The sequence below is a fragment of the Molothrus ater genome, chromosome 3 (assembly GCF_012460135.2).
Source record: "Molothrus ater isolate BHLD 08-10-18 breed brown headed cowbird chromosome 3, BPBGC_Mater_1.1, whole genome shotgun sequence".
Taxonomy (NCBI): Eukaryota; Metazoa; Chordata; class Aves; order Passeriformes; family Icteridae; genus Molothrus; species Molothrus ater.
The window spans coordinates 91,267,365-91,285,929 of NC_050480.2; positions in this window are offsets into that span (position 1 = coordinate 91,267,365).

The window sequence follows — 18,565 nt, forward strand, 5'->3', positions numbered from 1 at the left end:
GAGGTGAGAGATGCAAAGAGTCTTTCTGCCTCCTCTCTCCTCGTCTGCCCTGGTTCTGGCATGATGAGAATTGTGTGTGGACGTGCAAACCTGAATGGAGCAAGCTGGAGTGACTCTGACAGTCCTGCTAATAGAATAACAAGGCATGGCAGTGCTTCTCTTCTGCATGGGGCCGGGGCACAACCCATTCTAGTTATCCCTTCTTCATAAGTTTTTCTGGCTGTGTGAAGCCCTTGGGTAGGGAACCAAACAGTCCAAAAGCCCTCTCTGTAAAAATGATGAAATGCAATTTGAATTCTAGAAACTTGGCCCAGAGTAACTTTTCATTAAACAGCCACAATGACTATAATTATGGTTAGATAAAATTAATAAATAATATAAATGCTCTCTAGGACGTATAAAATTATTAATGGCTAAAGCATAAACTGGAACTAAAGTCAGATGCTTTGTTTGAGGATATAGTAGAAGTCTAATAAATCCTGCAGGCAGATTAGTTGGAAAAAGCCAATAAAAATTATTTAACTAACCAGCTAGCCTACTTGCTATTTGGTTTGACAGATTCAATTTATTTTCTCCTTTTAAACTCATTTTTTCTCTCTTTATTGTAACAGTTTCTTGGGTTTTGGAAACAACTGAGATAGAGTGTAAAGCTGTGCTTGTATTTCTCACAAGGTCTATTAGAGGCTGGGGAGAGTGAGCCCAGACTTTAAGGCTAGATATGATATATTGAGCAGTTTATGTGTGATCTAGAGGCAGAGAAGTTGAAGTGACACAGGGCACAAGTCCAGATCCATGTTCTCAAAACATCATATTTCAATGTTCTTACATTTGTCTTTCCATTCACACAATGAGAATACAGAGAGGGAGAGATTAAATAAATGTTGGTGAGTATAATCTGAGAGTGCCAAACACTAAATTTTTTTAATCCTCTAAGAAGCTATGGCATGGGTGACAGGAGAGACTATTTACAGACTGTTGACCAATTTCAACACTGTCACAGAATGATCACTCCTCACGGTTAAGGAAAAGCTATTTTCTGAATGTGAAATGCCATTTAAATGTGAATTAGTTACTTTCACAGCCACCAAGGTCCCCACTGCTTCACAAATAATCAACGCTTCTCCTTTTTGAGAAATTCACCTCCTTCACAGCTGACATTCCTCTTCTACCTTCTCACCTTGTGAGGGAATGAATTTGCTGGCAAAACCCAAAGTTAATCTGCAGTGCTCTTGCTCTGTGGGATGGAAGGAGTTAGGGTTGCAGGTGAGTAGGAATAACTGTCTGTCCTAGAAAAGCTATGCATGTTTGTAAATCCAAGAAGCCTTGGAGGGCAGTGGTTTGGAGCTGAGAAACACTGCCACTGGCCCTGAGGTCAGCAGCTACAGAATTAGGCTGGGGTTTGGCTTGGCTGGTCTGCCAAGAAAATGGCATCCAACATCCAGTCCTGGAGTGGAAAAATGCCCAAGTCCTTCACAATTGCAAGTCTTCCCATAAATCAAGCCATCAGTATCAGAATGCCAAGTGGGAAATAAGTGTTCCTGACAGAGTGGGTGAGACAGACTACTAAAGTCATGAGGATCCCTCTAAAATTAGTAACCAAGGATCTCTCTTTATCACTTTCAAATGGCTTTTAGAAGATGCATGGTCATGCACTTTCATAAAAATTTAGGTGAGAAAACAATTGCAGTTTACTCCATCTAAATTTACTGATCATTAAGATGTCTGGCAAATGTAATTTCTGTGAGGCATGTAAGAACATGCATCAGATTTCTCTTTTTGCTGGCCTGCATACCAAGGTGATCTTCTTTGATGCACTTCAGAGGGGCTGATGGGGTAGATGGAGAGATTGTCCTGAAAAACCACCACAGCTCTGTGTAGAAAAGGCTGAGATGAGTGACTCTGCAAAATGTGTCCCCACAAAAGGCAAGAGAAGCTTCAGGGGGCTTTATAATTGCTTTGGTGTGGTCACTTTTATCTTTCTATGTGTGATTTGTGTAAGGAAGAAAGTGACAAAGATAATATGGTATGGAAAAAGGGGGAACAGGGTCATAGTTACCTCAAGTTCTTCCATGTGTAAAATCAAAGATTATGATTATTGTATTGTAAAAGAGGTGAAATTAATTATTACATGGTGATTTATTAATATGAAAGAAGAGTTTGAAATAATAGCAGATATGTTTCTAGAAGAGACTGTAGGGATGAAAAGGACAATGTCATACCATGCTGCATAAACCCTACAATATTAGAAGGAGGGAGTCATTCTTCTGATTCACAGAACAAAAAAATGTATTATTTGCCTGTTAAAAATAAACAAAGACAACTTCTAGGCATGATATCTTCATGGTTATCAATAACATTCAAGCAGGCTGGTGACTGAAAGGACAGACCTTGCTCATTGCAAAGGTACTTCTGGAGTCCATTGATGGAGGTGTGATGGGGAAAGGAGCACAGAGGGACATTAAACAAATTTCTGTGGTAACAGAAGACACAAAATTGTATCCACTTAGCACCAGGATGGCCCCAGTCACTGCTCTCTAATGGTATTTGCACCTCAGGTGATATCAGCAAAACACTTCTCCAAGCACAGGTCTGCCTACTGCACCTCAGCCAGTGGTGGCCTTTCCTGTTTCATACGGGTATCAGATGTCTGCTCCATTTAATGTTAAAATTGTAACTGGCTGAACCTCAGGTTTCAGTACTGTGCTTTCTTAAATGTGACTGCATGTTGACAGCTTAGGCAGTACTATGTCAATGCTCATAGGTGTTTCATGCTCACTCTTACATGTCTCTGCCCCAATCCTGGTGTTCTGCTTTCATCACCTCTTACCATACAGTCCAGGAGTTCTCAGACAGCTATGTTACTCCTGCTAGTTGTTGCTTATCATGCAATAACCCAATGATCTGATGAGCAATCAGTCAAAAAGGCAGGACAGAAACCCTGTTCTGTGCAGGATATATGATGGCTGAGAATTACACTGCAGCAGTGAAATCCACTCCTGTTGGCTCCACGTGCACTCTAAATTGTGGGGCAGTCCTGTCTTAGCAGGAGATTAAGCTCTTTGCAACTATACTGTCTTGGGAGAGGGGAAAGTCCTATGGCACTTGACATTGGACTGTACTCTGCCTTTAAGAGAGTTAAAAATGGACAACACATATAAATGCAAATATTTTAATGCCTCTCCCACCTAGTCCTGCGCATAGGTGGTAGAACAGAACTGGATCAGATCAGGATATGATGGTCAATTCCTCACCCCCAAAAGTCCCTGAAAAATTTAGCTCCCTACAATTTTATACGGAAGGAGATCCTGGCTGCTATCATATGCAGCTCAGGGGTCCAATAGACAAAATGTGGTTTTTATTTATGTTAGAAATGTCTTTACAAGTAAATCCATAGTAGGTCTATGCAATGTGTCAAGTACTACTGTGTGAAACCATGGATCAAATTTTAGTAGCTGCCTGGGTAATGGAGAGCTTTTGGAACAGACAAACATCCCTGGTGTGAAGCCACTTGTGGTCTGTAATTTAATTTAAAGAATAAAGAACATGAACTCCTGTTTATTTTACTAGAGCCACTGACATAGTGAAGACCTTGAGACTGTTAATGATGTAAAATTAGGTACTAGAGAAATTAGATGGAACCAATTAAATATAGTGTAGGTGAGACGAAGCTCAAGGATTTTGGATCCAAGCCACTGACCAGTTGGACTCTTCCCCACCACGCGTCATCTCTGACGACTGCAGCAGAGTAATACTGCCTATCCACGTAAATTGGGCTAAAAAAGGGCCAAGCTCTGTGTCAAGTGAAGCTATGCAAATGAGCAAAGATGAAGCCTAGCTTGTGGAAGAGAATAGATTAGAAAGAGATTCTAGAGCAGCAGATTTTGAAAAGCCTATGCTGGAAAGAAGCATCTGGGGTCCCAGCTGTGGCTAGGTCATGAAGAGGCCAGAGAGACAGATCCCAGAAGGAAAAATCCATGACAAGAAGACCTAGTATGTATTGCTGCAGTGAGGAACAGTGAAATATCTAGTGAAGGAAGAAACTCAAACATGAAGTTGAAACAGCTGTGCACAGAAATCTGGAATTAACAGTATCATACAACAGACTGGGGAGGAAGGGTAATCCAGTGTTTTAGAAGAGGTGGCCTTGGTCTGCTGTTGTTGCAGCAACTTTGTGACCATTTGGGCTTTCATATAGTCAGAAGAGGTTCTGAACAAATTGGAGTTTATAAAAACATCCCTGCTAATTGCACAGCCTTTCTCTAATCACAGCTACTTTTGATCTATTAATTAACCCCACCTTACTCTATCTAACATGACACTGCTATTACAGAATCATAGAATGCTAGTGGTGGAAAACTCCTCTATGTTTATCGAGTCCAACTGTCAACCCAGCACCACTACCATGTTCATTATCAAGCCATGTACTCAGGTACCATATCCACACATTTTTTGAACGTTTCCAGGCACAGTGACCCTACCACTACCCTGGGTAGTCTGTTTCAATACTTTACAGCCCTTTCCATTAAAAGTTTTTTCCTCATATCCAGTCTAAACCTCCTCTGTGAAATTTGAGACCACTTCCTGAGGTTCTGTCACCTGGGAGACAGTACCACACGCTGTTGATTCTGTAAGAAATTCTTGTAATACCTTGTATCAGAGAAATGCAGGAGGAAAATATCTCTATGGTTACTGCTATTACATTTTTATTCCTCGCAGAGTTTTCACTCTGTCTTGTGTCAGCTACTCTGATCTGTCACCACGGACTGGCTTAGGCATGGGTCACCCTGAGAGTTCTGTGAGTAGGGACACTCTCTGTGAACACTGACATGTATTTTGGCTGAGAGCACCGCTCTGGCAGAGCTGGCAGAGCTGTGCCATTTCTGTCACCCAGGCAAGGCAGTGGAGGGGTCTTCTGGCTGTCGCATGGCATTGTGTTCTGGCTGCTATGTGGGTTTTTCTATGGTATTCCATGAAGAATGAAAATGTTCCCAGTGCCAGTGTTCATCCAGTCAAGCTCTGGATGGTCTCCCAGGTTATGTGCTCTCTAATTGCTGGCTTGAGTGGTCAGTGTCAGTCCAAGCATGGACAAAGAAATTTGCACCAGCCCGACTGGATAGTGGTCAGCATCCTCCATTATGCTTGTGTGACTTGGGAAACAACTTCAGGTAAGGTCAGAGGATGCTCCATAGCTTTTGTCCTTGCATTTTGCCTCTATCCTTGAGGACAGAGAAAAGGAGTAGAGAGAACGAGATGGCAGAAAGGAAAATTGGGCAAAAGAAATTTTGTTTGACTCTGATTCTTTGACTCTGTTGGCTGACTTTGCTGCACTTTGCCAGAGGAAAAATGCATTTTGCTACACCTTTTGGATTTGGGATTGGAGAATATTTTCAATGTTTTTTTTCAATAAGAAGAAAAGAGGAAGGTAATTTCTTCACACATTTTCAATCTGCTAATTTCCTCTCCTGAAAAATCATAAAATGAGAGAGGTAACCTGAAGATTTATATACTTAAGTCAGGCAAAATCAACTTGGGCTTTGGTGAGGGCTTTCACATGAGGTGATTGAAACAGTTTCTTCAAAATTATCTGCCTGTTAAAGGCAGAATAATTTGTAAAAACAACAACAAAAAATCTGACTGAATATTGGGCTGTCAAAAGAAAAAAATCCTCCTGCATCATTCATTGAAGATTTATTTATATGCAGTTGCTTTTCTGACAATGAGGGAACCAGATGGAGATATGAAATATTTCAAATAGAGCTGCTTTCAAAGTTACAGATGATGAGTGGACCAGCTGCATTGATAATGCTTTCTTTGGACATCATACTTTCTTTGCTCATACCTCTGACTGGATGCTGCTTTGGAAAAAAAAAAAAAAAAGAAGAAGAAAAGAAGAAAAAAAGAAAAAAAAATCCTGTCAGCAAATGATAATAGAAGTAGTTACAGGGTTAGTGTTCTCACTCAGCTCTTCAGAGGGTCAAGTTGGAAGAATTTGTTTCCCTAATGTTGTATTTAAACTATGAAACACTCCCAAGAACAGCAATTTAGGATACAGTCACTTGAACAATGAGATTTAAAAGGTCAGTATTCCTAAGAGCTGAAATCAGCAAATGCTATAGAAACCTTAATGCTTCATCATCCAACACATTAAAAAAATTTGATAATATTAATGGAGGCTTCATTGCTTACTACGTTTCATTAGTCAAAACACTAATTTTTCTTGTGTCCTGAAGAATAATTACTTTAGCACTGTTTCCATTTCTCATGATAACAGTAGAGAGCCAAATAACCTAGCTAGCTGCTGCTGCTGAACTATCCCAGAGCCAGTGGGCTATAATAGCCCAGGTGGAGCTCATTGAAGGGAATTGTTAATTGAGCTGCCAGGTAGCTGCTAATTGAACTTCAGTTTTGCTGCCTCAGCTTTTTGCTTGTAGGAGTGTGAATGTAAAAGTTTCATTCTCAACCTAGATTGCTCAGGTAATGAATACATGTGAATGAATAGAAGTGATATTAAAATACCTCATTATTTCATTTACATGCATTGTGAGTATCTCCTTCCCTAGAGATATTCAGAAGCCATTTGGACAGAATCATGAGTAGCATGCTCTAGGGGATCCTGCTTGAACAGGGAGGTTGGACTAGATGACCTCCAGTGATCCCTTCTAACCTTAACCCTTTCTGTGATTCTTGGAAAGGGGATTACTTTCAGCTTCCAGTTTTTCAAATTTTTTTTGTGTGTGTGTGTGTGTATTATATTTTTGTCTTAAAGATACTGGTAGACTTTTCTAAGTCTGGATGCTTTTTGAACATTCATCATTTTTAGAGCATAAGTATAAAAAGTTTACATCATATTTCGCTACTTTTCACTTCCCAGTGCCTTTGTCCAGATACCTATTTTAAGCCAGGACAATAGGGAGCCGGTTTTAGGATGAATCTGGGCAAGATGAATGCATGTCTTAGGCATCGCAGTGCATCACCTTACTTACTTTGCTACTGGTCCTCGTAGCAAAAGATGAGCAGTTACTTAAAACTGCAGCTCAGGGAATTCAAGAGGGATGAGAATATACCCCCAGATTTAGTTGATTTACTGTTTTTGGAAAATGAACACAGGAACCATGTTGCTTTGAAGAGTCTGTCCACATGAAAGGTAATTTAACTGGCTTTTGGAGAAGTTAACAGTAGGGTGAGTAAACATGAGAACATTTTGTATGTGAGATCTCAGTGTATAATTCATGATGGGCTTTGATGCTGAATAGTTATCGGGTGCAGTGGGAAAATATGTACCTATGATAGAAATGGCATGCTGAGAAATAAGGAGCTATTCTGGTCAGCAGTACAATTCGAAAACACTTCCTCCACTCCAGGTGGGAAGTTTTTGTGAGAGAAGAAATAAATCCTAATCAACAGATTGCTGAAATAAATGGTGTCAGTCTCTAAAACAAGAGTCTATTATGGAAGGATGAAAATTCTTTCACCAGTCTTAAGAATTCTTTGATTTAATCCTTCTTTTCTTTTTATTTTCCTTTCTTTTCAGTTTTTCTCCTGCAGAAACCTTATGCATCTTCAGGTTGCAAGGGACTGATTACTCTGAGAAAGGAATATTTTCCTTGGGTCTGGGATCACATCGTGGTCATCAAGATCATTAGTTTGTACTAATTAGTTTGCCAGTGGATGCGGCTGGCATACTTTCTCTGTATTCTCTCCCCAAATCCCTGAAACAGGTCCTCTTCTCCACTGTTGTTTCATTCCTGGGGAATTGTTCTGTGCTGAAATTCATCTGGCAAGTGATAAAACCTCTTTCTCATCCTGAACCCAAACAGCTGCCCAGGGTGGCTAAGGGATCCTCACTCCTAAAAGCCAGACCCTCTTGCAAACCCATATATATTTTTGTAGAAGTAAGCAGCACAGAACTATCCTAAAATCAGTCTCTTGTGACATGTGTTTGAAAAATACTTCTCTATGTATCCTAAAAAGTTTTCTGCATGTGATGCCACATAAAATGCAGACACACCATTAAAAACACTGTACTGCAAATGAGAATATTTTTCACATTACATTTTGTATCTCTAAGTCATCTGGGAAATTTCTATGTTTTATAAAACAAACAACACTGTCTCTACAAAAGAACAGGATCTAGATTTTTTTTTCCTTTCAGAATTACCATGGACACTGGTTTTTTGGGGTTTTTTTTATTAACCTCAGTGGGAAATTGGTCTGAAGATATATTTTCTTCCTTCACGAAAGCAGCAGTAACAAGGGAAAAAGCAGAGCTCATTCTCATAACTGAAATCCTGGCTGTTTCACTTCCAGTAATATTTCTTTTGCAGAAAAGCTTATGCATAAAAATATCTTTTCCCAAGGTTAGCATTCCGACAGTAATTTGAGCAGATAGGTGCTGTTTGCAATTAGCGCCGCATTCCGTACTGACTGCTGTGCCTCTGGAATCCTGTGACACCAGCTCCATCAGTTATGGATCTCTTTCCATCTATAGACAATCTATAGAGGGGATGTATAATGTTGAGAGAAAAGTGCCTCCTGAGGACTTTGGAATGTTGCTGCTGAACTACAGGTATAAAGTGATGAAATAGCTAAAATCCTCACAGGACATCACCTTGACACATTAGGCAAACAGGAAAGTAGGCTGCTTGTGATGCAGGCAGACAAGAAAGAAAGGGGGGAGGAAGAAAAAGCATTCATTTGGAAATTTCCAGCTTCAACCTACTCTTAGCTGTGTTTATGTTTTAAATATACCCCCAGTCATGCTACCAAGGAAAATGTTCATGGCTGAGTGTGCTGCAGTAACAAACAGTTGAACCCTTCAGGATCTTAAGAGGAATAGTTGATACTGAAATAAATATTTGAATATTGTAATTAAAGGCAGTTCCTTTTCTCTTTTATCATTCATGAGTATTCAGCCTTTCCTCTAAGGGACCAGTTCAGTAAAAGGTGTGGATATTTTGTGCCCTGCATTGCAGAAGCTTCCAATAGAAAGGATTTGAGGTTTCTTTCATCATTTTCTCATCAGACACACACAATGAATTCAATCTGCGGCTTTGCATTAAACAAAGGTAGAACAAGGTGCTTTCTTTCCCTTATATTCACAGTCTTTCAAAGGGCAGTGTCAGAATGGAGAGGGCACTGCCAGAAACCCTGTGATTTCTGCCTGGCTGTTCCTCTTACTCAGATATGACCTCCTGGGTGCTTTTGTGAGGGGCAGCCTCCATTCCCTCTTCTCTGCTGCTCCTGCCTCCATTGCTGTCTGGGCTTCCCACCACTGGCAGCTGAAGTACCCACAAGGGTGGGACAAACCAGGTCCAAAAGTGCTACTGATAGCACAACTTCAGGGGAGTGAAGCAAGTACTGTAACCACTGCACTTGCTCATAACCCTTTTGGCACAAAGGTGTTTTCCATCTCAGTGGAAATAGGAGAGAATTGTCTGAGCCACCACAAAGTCATCAGCAGGGAGCCAGCATTTCCCCATGACAACTGCTTGTCTCCTGTGTTTCTATTAGGGAGGTATTTCTGGTGATACTCCACCTGAAAATTGATCTGCTTTAATAAAATGGAAACCATGAGGTGAGGAGGGGAGAATGGAGGCAAGGAACCTTTCAACATTTCCTTGCAATGGTGGGAGGAGAGAATTTAGCTTGTGGTGAATAAATGGCTGCTTCAGGAGAAAAGTTTTGCATGCTAGAGATAAACTCTGTTTTGCGTCCAGTCTCTTTTATGTGCTTACATACATTTACAAGGATTTTTTATACTTGCACGCAGCTGCCTTTGTACAGTTGTGTTAAAGCACATGCCACTGAGCCCAGGAGATGTGCTTTACATCCCCTTGTCTGTGGTACAGCCTAAAGCTGTCATGCTGTGTCATGTTCTCTTTTTGCTGTAAGCACATCCACCTCTTCCCTTTTCAGAAGCTCTGCCTAATTTTAGTGAGAAAATTGCCCCTGTCAGTGGCAGACTTGCTGCACAGCCTTCCTGGATTACCCACTCTGTAACAACTTAATTAGCTCAGCCAGGTAGAAGATCACCTTTACTGAGATGCCTTGGGTAAGCTGGGCAAGTACAGCAGGAGAGGTGCTTGCTATGAAGTTAGAAATAACTTTAGGCTTTATGAGAGAGCACAGTGGGCACTGCATTGGGCATAATTTTATGTGAATATTCCTGATCAGCAGGATGGTAGTAGATCAGCATATGGTCCCACTGAGAAAGAGGCATCTCTGTTTTTCAGTAAATAAATAATGAGAAATACATCGTCTCCAAAGAGCTCCAAAGAAGATGTCTGAATACTGCAGATCAGCTTTAATGGCAATAAAGAATGGAAGGGTTTTACATAAGGCCAGGGGGAACTCCAGGGAGTGCTCACTGCTTTTCTGATTCTCTGACCATCACTATTTGAGCATCTTCTATGCCAGTAAATAGGACACAGAGAATGGCAATGATGAGGATTTCAGTGCAATGACTGGCATAGCTCTTCAAGCTGCAAGTGGGTTTTACCTGGATCAGCTTCTGGGTAATGCTGACTGTGAAGGCTAACACAAGGAACAGAAGAGTGAACTAATGAACCCTTTTGTGCCTAAGTATTTCATACAAGCATTTGTATGGCCATGGACACGCTTATGTATGCATAGTGTTAAAAAAAACAGGTGAAAAACCCTGTTTGGAGAATGTAGGAGTGCATTGAAACACCTTGTTCTACCACATGAAGGAAAGAGCCAGCAGATCTAACTGTTCTCTGCAAAGAGCCTCTGCAGCTCTTTGCAGAATAACCATTTGGACCATTTTGCAAGTGACCACTCATAATCACTTGAATTTTTTCTCTTTGAGAAAAAGTTCCAAAAGGTTGTGAGTGTTGAAAACACTGGAGGATTGGCAACTTAATTAGGATCTACTGTGGAACAATTATTTTTTACTCGTACAATTTTTACAACAATAGAAAATTTGATCCCTGTTTGGTTTCCTAAAAAAATGAGGATTTAAAAACTGTTTTTCAAATACAAAAGGAGTAGTGCATTTTTACCACCATCTGTTGAACACATGTTTTGGGAACCAGACATTTCTTTTTCCATCCACAAATACCTGAAGGTTTTTACCACATTCAATTAATTATTTACATTTTAAAAAGTAGAAGGAAAGAGGAATCTGCTGGGACCTACCACTATCTTTCAAAAGCAGAAGTTAAAACCACAAAAGTTGCCAATCTGTGAAACCACAGTTTCATAGAAACTATATTTGGTGGAAAATAGAGGAATGAGGATATTTACTGCAGAAATCCAAGAACTGAGTGAAGTGTGAAAAAATTGAGTCCATCACATGAAATCTCCAGGAGTGCAATATAAGCTTGGGTGACTGGAGCCTTCCAGGGTTTTGCATCTGCAGATCATGTAGATATGTCCACGCATCTCACTAAAGGACTGAACAAGCGTTGAGATGGGAAATCTAGATGGAACATTCACTCTTCATAGAAAGAATATTGTGTTCAAAACAGATTCTTAGGTACAGTGCAGAAATATGTGGAAACTATATTGCATAAGAAAACCGCTAGGGTCCAAAAGGTCATCCAAGAATGGAGGAGGAGAAAGGGCTCTACTGAAGAGAGAAATTAAATGAAAGTACAGTGCTGGGCTTCAGGGGTTTCTGAATCTCTTTGAACAAGAAGGAATGAACAAAGAGAAGTTTCATGGAAGGGCAGAATAACAAGGGACACATCAAAGTCCCTTTAACATGGGAAAGAAAAAGTGTGTCCAGCAGGACTCCTGAGTCCAGTTCCGAGTCCCTCACTACAAGAAGGACATTGAGGTTCTGGAAGGGCAACAAAGCTGATGAAAGGTCTGGAGCACAAGTCTCATGAGGAGTGGGTGATGGGAGCTGGGGTTGTTTAGCCTGGAGAAAAGGAGACCCAGGGGAGGCCTTACTGCTCTCCTGAGAGGAGGTTGTAGCCAGGTGGGGATCGGTCGTTTTTACCCAGTAACATAATGGCACTGCATTTAATGGTGCTGGCAACCCACATGCTAAGCAAGATTATAGCTACCTGTTCTGCAAGAGGACAGGATTAACTATCCTGAAAGTGCCTCAAGAGCCAGACAAAGAGCCTGTAGAGCTGGAAAGACTAACACTAATAAAAAGGCATATTAACAATGAGAGAAAAGTAGGTGACTTTTTTCCTACTCCAGAAACATAGTGCTCAGGTGAAAATTGTTCTTTGCAGTTAAATGGCTTTTAGCCTTTGTTTTACATGTCCTTTGTGTCTATTTTTGCTACAGAGAACATTGCTCAAACAATACAGCAAATGAAGGGCATGCCTTTGGATCCTCTGGGAATGAACACGCGTGTCTAGCATTACTTGAGGTGCCCTTGCTTTTCTGTCTGACCTCCAGTGGCTGATCCAGAAGGGCAATGGCTTTCCCAGAGGTCCTGTGTCAGACCTGACAGCCCTATAAGGAGGGCTCAGGTACCTTAATGAAATGTCATTAGAGAGGCATGTTTAGTCATACTAGTCACTTCTTACCAGCATCTCTGTTTCAGAGTAATTACTGGAATACTTTACTCTGTGTTAGCAGGAATTATGACACCTTCTTTCTGTTCTGCAGAATGAACAACTCCCATCACCAGGCAGCAACCACTGTCTGCTCTTGCCTGCTGCTGGTCTCTGGTGGCAATGCCAGACTGCCAGTGGATGTCAGAGAAGAGTACCCACCCTCCAGGTCTTAATGATGAGGGGATGTTTTTGTTATGCTGTGTGTTTCTTTTTCCATGCAATACTTTTACCCAAGTTTTATTTAATTATTTGACCTCTATTGTGTAAGACTCTGAACTTCACAGCCTCCCCCAAAAATCCTGAAGCCAGTGAAACCCTACCCAGTTTCACAATCCCCCACAGAGGACATACAGGGCACTGCAGAAAGGTGGCCATGATGAATACCTCCAGAACTTTTCTCCTTCCCAAAAGAAAACCCAGCAGATGCCAATGGATTTGGACTGGCATTTTAAATCGTGTTGCTTTCACCATTTCTTAAAGTGTTGGCAGAGAAGAAGCCACATAAGCAGGCGTGAGGACCCCCAGCTCCCAGCACAGACGGCGCTGGAAAGCAGAGCTGGGTGGAAGGCGTTGGTGCTGTGCTGGCTGCAGCACCTGCAAGGAGCAACCAGGGGCATTAAGGGGCCTGTTTCCTTTTTAGAAAAATTATTAATGACCATGAGATGAAAAAGTGATTTAATACCAATAACTTGCTGTGCAGCAGCTGTTGTTTGGAGATGGACTCAACTAAAAAGAGCAACACAAGCCATACAGTGCATTTACCTTGCTTGATCCAATACCTGAGCCAAAATGCAGGGCTTTGGTCTTTCTTTGGCTATTGCTGTTTCCAACTGTTATTCTACATTGTTTCCATCAATGACACAGTCCTTTCAATTGAGAACTATTGTTTTCACTTGGATGTAAATAATCCAGAAACTGGGACTGAAGCACCGAGAGCAACAGCACACATAACTTCAGAGGTGAAATTATTTAAGCCAGCTGGACATACTACTCAAAGGCTCTTTTTATATAAGGGGGTCAGAAAATGTAAATTGCATTGGTTGTCCTGCATGCATGAAATTTCTGCCTGATTTCCCTCTTCAGTGTCTGGCTAAGAAATTCACTTTGGATTGTAAGGCACAGGGAGTCTCACTCTATCAGGGAAATACCTGTAAAAAGATAAAAATAGGGTGGGAGACAGGACCTGGACTCTGCTCCAAGTCCACAGTATGCCAGAGAAACCTGTCTTGGGAAAATGAAAAGGAGTCTGCACTGTGATTTCTGAACATTGGTTTGAAAATATTTTCTAGATGTCAAATCAGAAAATGTCTCCAAATCAAAACAATAGGAGATAGTCAGTAAAACTTTTTTACAGGAGTTCATGGCTGGTGGCTAAAGAGTAGCTGTGGTCACCACTTGCCTGAAGATTGAGAACTGGTGCTGGGACAATTTCTGAACTTTATGAGTATGAACTGAGTGGTTTTCATTTTCTGATTTGCTGACACTTCCAGAAAAAAAAAAATCTTTAAATTCACACTGCTTTTCTTCTTCTTATGGTTACAGCTGATTTGTTCAATTCTCCCATTTAAGAGTTAGATTATTGAAGTGTCTTACATAACTCCTGTTGTCACTGTAGAGGGAAGATTTTTATTAGGGATATTGGTTTTGATTTGTTCCTTCTGTTTGGTTATGGAACTCGAAATAGCCTTAATGCATGAAAACTCACAAATGGAAAAAAGGAAAGGAGGGGGTAGCTGTATCCTAGGCCAAATTTTTCTCTTTCCACTGGTAGCTGAGAGTCCCTGTGGAATTTGATAGCTTTACATAAATTTATTAATTTAATAAACTTATTAAATAAAAGTTTTTGTCTTAAAAGTTCTATATGCTAGCAAGGGTCTGCATTTTCTCTAGATCAGCTTTTAGTTCTTTTAATTAGCCACCTGGCATAATTCAGTAAACTGTTTTGGGGTTTTTTTATAAGATTAAAGAACACTTGTCAGGGAAAAAAAAAAGAGTTTTACACATAGGAAAAAGAAGAAAATCCTTTCTCTAACCTCCCCCACTCAATATTCATATTTTACATTATGGAATAATCATGGGAGAGAGCTGGAAGATCTCCTTGAATAGTCCTCCCACCATATGGGAGCTGGTGGAAGCAAATCTACAGAGGAGATTTTCATGTTTCTTCTTCTTGGTTTCACGGATACTTTTAAAGCACTCACAGCTACTGTGTAATAAACTTCACTTTTTTTGCAGCTTTAAGAGTAAAAAGACAAGTGCTAAAAGTATCAGCCTGTCCTTGACACCTGACTTCCTGCAGCCAGGTTCCCAGTTTATGCTCCATGCTCGGAAGCACGTCCCAGTTTCTGCTGACGAGCTCGATCCTCCTCTCTGCCATTTCTGGGTGATCTCATTCCAGGTGGAATTGTACTCAGAAACCTTTTCCTTCCTACCTCCTCAACTGCAGATGTCAGCCACCTTCACTACGTGCAAGGTCTTGCTTATTGACAAATCACTGTCAAATACCACTGAGAAAACCTTTGATGATGGATTTTACGATCTCACCACATTCCCATGTAAGTACGAGTCATTCGGACCCTGCTTTGCTCTTTGGTCTAATAGTTTGAAAGCAGAAATAGACGTAGGCTTCAGTTCTACTGCTGCCTCTGCTCCCTCCTGCCCTTTTGGATCCCTGAATCACCCTTGTAAAACTTGAAAGTAGGTCTGCAGTCCCATGTGGCAGGAAAAGTTGACATTGTGGCTGCTGCTTGCAGTAACCAGAAAAACAAAACAAACGGGTCGTCGGCCTCTGTGCACTTTTAGCTCACCTGTCTGAGGGCATCACAAAATGGGTTCATGGCCAGGAGAGGCACTGCCCTCACTCAGGCCCTCCTGTTTGTCTGTTGCAACAGGGAACTTTCTATACCAGCCTGGGTTTTTCTAAAACACACAGAAAGTTCCTGATGGCACTGGATTTGATGCAAAGGTTTTTAGTAATCTGGAAACTATTTCTGTGTGCTGGGGCCATCAAAGTGAATGATGGCAGGAATGAACAGCCCTGGGAAAAAGGCACAGTAGCTACTGAGGACCAATTTGAGGGCTTTGCTGCAGCAGAGATTAAAACACAGTGGTAAAGGGAAGCTATGTGTAAACCTTGCCTGCTCAGCTGCTGGGGGGAGCAAAATCCTTTGATTCCCAAGCTGGTAATGGGGTGGCTAGGGAGAATGAGCCCTTTGAGCAGCTGTGCCATGTCAAACAGCTCCTTTGCTGCTGTGGGCTGCTCTGGCTGTGTCACATCAAGGGAAGAAGCAGGGCTTTAGTGCCTGAGGCCTGGCTGCTGGTTTGCAGAGCAGCCCCAGGGTCCACGTCTCTCCCTGCTCCTTCTGTGATGGAATGGTTGCTGCCAGCACAGCACAGACAAACAATTGCTGCTCCTGTGGCTAATGCACCATCACCAGTGATGAGGTGGTGTCTGTAGGAGAGCACAAGGACCCATTCTGCTGACCTCCCTCACCATCTTTCTGCTCCTGCCCACTACATGCAAACCACTTGTAAAGCAGCCTGGCTGTCCATATGGTTTCTTCAGGCACAGACCGTCAGCCTGTGAAGTTTGCTCCAGAGCTAACAGCAGACATGCCAACTAATTCCAACACTCTGTAACTCAGTTTTATCACTCATAACTACTGTGCTTAAACTACATGTTAAGAGTAGGCTGATTTTGGTTATATTATGAAATGATGCATTTAATTAATGAAATTTATAGTTAACTTGGTTTGCAAGGACTTAACTCAGAAGTTGGTTCATTCAAATATGCCACAAAATGTGTATTAAAATAATTTAAGAGTGAGATGCCCAGCCTTAGCACCACATAATGCTGCAGAGCACTGTCACAAGGGAGGATTGGCACACCTGCAGGAAGGCAAAGCTGGGGGGGCTGTTTCCCTGTACACAAGGAAGAGGCAACTTGCCCAGAGCACCTGCTCTGTATCTGCTATTCATCTTAACACGAGGAAAAAAAATGTTGCTGCTCTAAAAGCCTTTCTGAGAGGTGTTTGCCTGGGGTGAGCCATAAAAAACAGTTAGTGAGCCTCCCACCACAGCTAAGGTACTGAAAGAACTGAGCAATGCTGTTACTTTTTTGTAAATATCTTTAATTTTGGCAAAATGTCTCTTTTTTTTTTTTTTTTTTTGTAGCCTTGCATCACAATTGTGCTCCCCTGTGTCCTTCTATGAATATACTGTCTTTATGTCCTGCCTAGCAATAAAGCCACCCCCAGGTGAACTGACGTGCAGCGTGGCTCTGTGCTACTGCCAGCCTGGCCACTCTTAAAGGCCAGGCAGTCTTGTAGGGCTCAGCATGGCACTCCTCAGAGTTCTGCACCAGGGCATGCAGAGGCTACCAGGGTGTATCTCCACTAAGGTACACTGCCCAATTTACTAATTGCTAAAATGGGAGGACTGAGTGGAAGAAGCCTCTTCCAGAGGTTGATACTGGTGGAGAAGGAGAGTACCAGCTCTCATCTCCCTGTGTGAATACTCCAGGCTCACAGGAAACCATCTTCTGTTGTGGAGCCCCTAATCACCCAGCCTGGCCATTTGGTCCTTGTCCTGGCTGTTAGTGAAGCTGCTGAAGACTCAGGTGGGAGACAGTAGCATCAAACAAGAGATGGAGGCAGGGAGACAGGCTGATCAGACTCTGCTGCATGATATGTTATTGATATGTCCCTGTTATTGATATGTCCCTGCTGTACCTATTTCTAGTCTTTAGAGGGTGATGGGAGATTCAAGAAACTCCTGCTTATTCAGGTTCCACTCTGGAAACTAGAGCAGATATTTGAGTATGACTTCTTCTCTGGCCACATTTGCTAAAGACCCATTTCATGTGATATGATGCCATAAAAGAGATCCAGAAGAGAGGCCACCACGAGTTTAATGCAGCACATTAACCACTCAGCCACCAGTCAGGCTGGTCTGGGACCACCTGGGGATCCTCTTGGCTGAAATTCAATACAGAAATCATTTAAGTGATGCATCTTGCATCTCCGAGTCTGCTGGGCTGTGAGAAAACAGCAGGGGGCAGAGGGCTTGAAGGGCCCAGAGAGAGATGAGCAGAAGGGTTTGTTTGGGTCAGGCTGCCTGTGGCTGTCCTAGGGTCTGGTCCCTATGATATGGGAGCACAACCAATGCCTTGCTTCTGCTCACTCCCACATGGAGAGTGAGAAGAAGCACTTTCACACATTAGTCTCCCCAGGCCCCAAATGACAGCTGGTTACTGGCTTTGCAAGAGTTCTTCAGCGTGGATACAGATTCCTAAACAGATTTACGTCTCCTCTCCTCTCCTCTCCTCTCCTCTCCTCTCCTCTCCTCTCCTCTCCTCTCCTCTCCTCTCCTCTCCTCTCCTCTCCTCTCCTCTATGTGTTTCTCAGCCAGATTTCAGCTCTGCTGGCTGACACCTGGATTATTTCTTTTTCCATCTGCAAAATCATGTCAGTTGTTGATTAGTCTTTCTCTTGTCTAGGGGTTGTAGGCAGAAGATCATCAAAATATCTGACACAGTGCTAGAAATGGGAGAGCAGATTTGCAGACTTGATACCCATGGAAGCAGGCAGGGGGATGTCAGTGGGAATTTGATGGTCTGAGGCATGGAGGAGCTTGTGAGGCTTGCTGAGGGCTGGGGCAGAGCCAGCTCCAGCCAGTTGTGTGTGTTCAGTCTGTTTGGGAGGGCTGAAAGCCAAGCCAGAGTGCAGACTGTGAGAGCAAGCAGTGACTCCAGACCTGCACCCAGACTCAGGGCTGAGCCTAAGAGGATGTATAATGTGCTTATCATGAACTCTGAGCAGAAGCCTCTGTGACAGCAAAGGTGTAATTTGTGTCACACGGGATAGATGTTGTGCTTTCCTCATTGCTGCGTGCCAGTGTTGTGTCAAGAGACATGAAGAGAAAATGCAGCTTTAAAGTACCTCAGCAGCTGAGTCTTTTTATTGATTCAAGCCTTTACATCACATATAAAAAAGTAGAAAAGCACTATCAGAGAGACAGATGGTGAC